The 4,509-nt window shown below is 42.2% G+C and overlaps 1 long non-coding RNA gene across 1 annotated transcript in view; it reads right to left on the bottom strand.

The window, feature by feature from the left end:
• The window catches only part of LOC102379741, a 58,940-nt gene that overhangs the window by 8,070 nt on the left and 46,361 nt on the right, over positions 1 to 4,509 (bottom strand). Inside the window, exon 2 of the long non-coding RNA XR_323019.3 lies at positions 1,240 to 1,423. This is a non-coding gene — a long non-coding RNA (uncharacterized LOC102379741). The remainder of the gene's footprint in view (positions 1 to 1,239; positions 1,424 to 4,509) is intronic.

Here is a 4,509-nt window from a genome sequence, read left to right as displayed (position 1 = left end):
ACAACAAATGATAGATGATAGAACAAATATTTAATATATTTACTCAGGTTCCTGAAGAGAAAGTAACTGGTAACATAGAAGAATAGAGCCTCAGCCTTCTGTAGGCTGTTTTCCATAGGAACTGCCATTTACTGGGTCAGGCCATAATAACTCCTTCTTGGCCAATAAGCTGAGTTTCAGTGCCAGAGAGTGGATGTCAAGAGGGAGAGTTGAACAGGGTACATTTTTGTTCACACTTTTGTCCCTTAACTGAATTATGTGTACTTGTGAAAAGTGGGCAAGCTCCTTGTACGCAGCACAGCTTGAAGTGAGCTGGCAGAACTGGCCAACAGCCAGTTTTGTGGCTTCCTGATGCTTAGGACTCTACTAGGTATAACTGAACTCCTGTAGGGAACAGAGGATAATGGGCTAAATTCTCTAGCTAACTTACAGCTCCCCTGTGACACCAAGTTAATGAACTCGACTTGAACAAAAATTTAGACTGAAAGTAGAATTCTGGCTCCACTAAAGTTAAAGGCAGTACTCCCTCTAACGGGGCCAACATTTCATTCATAGCATTTGCATACAATACATAAGAGATCTATGTATGTGGCCACAATTGAAAGATGGAGCCACAGTTTATGTGGATCAGACTCTTCAAATAAATCCTTGCATCAATTAACAATTAGTCCTCCTGCCATTACTTTAGTGCAGGGGTGGCCAACCTACCATATGCAGCTTTTCAGAAGTTAATAGGCGTCTCCTTGAATCTTTGCACAAGTACATGGTGACCAGCTTCCATTTAAATTGTGTCTGTAGTTTAAAAGCTTCCATTTAGCAGGTCACAGTGTACTCATGCAAAGATTCAAGGAGACAACTATTAACTAGTGAAGAGCTGCAGGTTGGCCCCTTATTTCACAATTCCATCCTCAGCCTCAGTTAGTGTGTTGGAAGAGCTGCCGATTATGTTCAAGGATGCATAAAGTAATGCACATTTGACCAGAAGATAGCTTCTGGGTGAGAGGGGTAAATGGAAAACTGAATCTGCTACAATGCTAAGAACATACTGAAAAAGCTTCTGTACATGCTATAATTCAGTTAGGAAGTCTCCTAGGGTTCCTGTTTAGTTTGGACACAGCTGCACTTTCCATTTATTTTAATGACATAATGCTCTTGAAAGGTGTTGGACTGCCAAACCTGGAGAATGAGGTCCTTCATTTACTTACAGATCAACCACAGCACAAGCCAGGAGTTCCTTACCAGCATGATCTGAACACAGCTTCCAGGGAGAGCGGGTGGCTCATACTTCATGTTGATGCAGACTCCAAGAGCAATGTAGCAGGCCCAAATTCATTTATTTGTGCTCCCTCGATTCGCTGCCAGATGCCAGTTTCATTTCATTCTGCATTGAGAAGGTGGCCAGAAGGTGTGCGAAGATGGCTAGCTGTGATGAGACATGGAGTTATGTAACACTTTGGGAAATGGTAGGAAATGCTGGTAAATTCTCTTCTTCCCTCTGTTGTCATAGATCAATTAATACTGATCTAAAATTCAAACAAGATTCCTTAAATATTGTCATGTTACTAAGACCTTGTCCTCATTGATTGAGGTGTGTTTTTCCCCCCTCAGGGAAACTAATGTGGCATGGTTAAAAGCATGCCAAACAAGCAACGCAGTGAACACAAAGCACTGCCTATTTCACCATGAGGAAGCTACGTCAGGTCAGCACTGTGTCCCCAACCATAGTTAACCTTCCCTAATAATAATAAAAGAAAGTCCTTGCCTTCCTTGAGAATTTAGCTCAGGAAAGCCAATGCATCAATTATCCTAATGTAAAATCCACTTCTTCATAGCAGTGGCCACAAGGTCCAAGTCTCCAAAATGCATGTTAGTAGAATCAAGTAAAGGTAGCAGTTGTTGCAGGGGATATGAGAGTCAGGACTAAAACCGTTCAAGATCTTGTGCCTCATTATCAGTAGTGTATTTATCTTCACCGCATGCCTGAAAGGCAAGAAAGTATTATTGTTGCCTGCTTTAGGGATGAGGGTCTGTGACAGGAGCCAGACTAAGCATATGCTAATGCTACAGTGACTCCAGCTCACGTGGATAGCATCAGCATCAATAACCATGTAGCCACAAGAGCACAGAGCTCAGCATAAGCTAAATGTTCATGCAAGTTCCCAGCTTCTCCTTACGTCTCTACACACGTTTGACAAATCTAAACTTCAAGCAAACCTGCAGACATTTCCTGAGTGCCAATTCCCCACAGCCCAGCTCCAGACCATAGTGTTTGGCTTCTGTGTTTTATGTTTTTATAAAAAATCTCAATATGATCACCCATCTCATCAGAACTCCTAGGTTCTATGCCCGACTGCTTCATGGAGACTTCGTTTCTGGGTTTTTTTTCTTGTTTCACTTATTCAGTTGATCTTAAATAACACCTTTTTGAATGATGATACATATTTGCTCTATAACAACGGTGCTCAATCTGCAGCTCCTGAGCCCAATCTAGGCTCCAACACCATACCATCCATCCCATGGGGCTTCCCACGGATCTGTGGTAAGCCCTGCAGGCCATGGACCAGAGCAATAGATGGAGTGCACAGGGTAGTGTGGGGGGCAGATCCCAGCTGGGCAGAGATGGTGCGGGGCCCTATCCAGCACATACAATTTATCTGGCCCACAGGGCCACAACTGTGAACACCACTGCTTTATACAAAAAGGAAACAGCAAGAATACTGAGGCTGAGGATGGGATTGTGAAATAAAGGGCACCTGTATATAAATGCATAGGCTGTTCCAAGACACTGGAATTCTAGCACACAGGAACAGACTTGATTAATTGAGTCTGCTGGAGCATGGCAATTACTGCGCTCCCACAGCCTCCTGTAACTCATGTATCAGTGTCCCCACACTTCAAAATGGCAGTGGGGGCACTTGAATTAAAGTTCATCAAATGATATTTAGTTCAAGCAGGGGGCCTCACCTCCATTTTTAAGCATCGGGATGCTGATACTTGAGACACGGTGGCACTTCAATTAGACTGGCTCTTGGACCTGCTCTAGTTAGAGTGCTGCCCCTCCTTCACCCAGAGCATGTGTAAAAGTACCCAAAGAGCAGTAAGGAGCATTCCTGATTAAGTACTTAAAAGCATAAAGGTTCTGTAGTTTTGAAACAGAAATAGCACAGTAATGGCATCAGTCTTCATTCCAGAATTACTGTGGGTTAACTAGGACTTGCCTGTGCTAGGGATTTTTTTATCAGGAGTAAATTTCAACCACTGGCACAGATCCACAAGTGGTCTGTGCTAACTTGATGCATCTCAGCTTCAAATGACGGAAGCTACATTGAGCTGGGCAACTCACCTTTTATACTAATAATGTGCGTCTATACTATGTTTTCACTGAGGCAAGTTTATCAGTGTAGCTGCAAAAGCAAAAAAGCCGCCAGCACAGATAAACCCCTAAACAGAACATGAGTTCCCATCAGCCCCTGAAAACTTCTGTAAAATGATGGAGGCTGAAGTTTGCCACGGCAGCTCAGTCTACCTACACAAGGGGGAAAAGTGGCACATTTGCCATAACTATAAGCTTAGGCTCACACTTTCAAAACACTTCAGCAAAGTTCTGCATATTTAGGAAGTGATGTTGCATGGTTTCTCCTTTTTTTTTATTTTATTTTTTTTAAATGTAATCAGTAGCTCATTTCATGAACTCTCTTATGACAGCCCCCCCCCCAACATTTTTAAATAAACATACTCACTAGAAAACTGGCTTAATATTAAAAGTCTGCAACTTTAAAGGAATAATGTAATATGTTGTTTGGAGTCCCACTGGGCTGTTCAAACACGAGAGGAATTTCTCCCCATATAAAAAATCCTTTCATTTTTAGAAAAATATTTTTGTTTCAGTTTTTAGTAAATTAAAACCAAACAAGACTATGTAGCTCAAATATGTAGGCAGCCAAGTCATGATAGACTTCCAGTTCCCTTACTCTTGGTGTTTGCTTTTACAAGGAATGTTGCAGAGCAGAAAATAAACAAAGCAAGTTGAATTTGCTCCAAAGGGTTCTGGTGACATCATGAACCATAAGAGTGAAACTCAGTTGGTTGCATGACACGTGAACTCCAAGAAAGACATTCCCTTCCTTAATTTATTATGTACAGTTAAGATGTTCCACAGCCACAAATCTTGATTACTATCAAAGATTGAACCCAAGTCCACTACAGCCAGGAGCTTCAACCTCTGGATGAGCTTAAAACAAAGTGTGTGCTATTGCCCACTGAAATTAATGGAAAGATTGCCGTTGAACCCATTTGGCTTTGCTTTAGTTCAGGAAGAGACCATTGCAGTCCCCTTTTGTAAACAGGCATGCGCAGATGGAAACTTTGGTTACATCTTCCCCTCCTCCTGTCTCTTGCTCCCATCTCTGTCATTTGCTTTTCTTCTCTAGTCAGTCCCACCTTGCTTACCCATCACAGCCATAAATTTGCATACCTCCCATCTTCTCTCCAGTTATCTTCTAAGTTGGC

The sequence above is a fragment of the Alligator sinensis genome, unplaced genomic scaffold (assembly GCF_000455745.1).
Source record: "Alligator sinensis unplaced genomic scaffold, ASM45574v1 scaffold104_1, whole genome shotgun sequence".
NCBI lineage: Eukaryota > Metazoa > Chordata > Crocodylia > Alligatoridae > Alligator > Alligator sinensis.
This window is presented reverse-complemented; position numbering and strand designations above follow the sequence as displayed.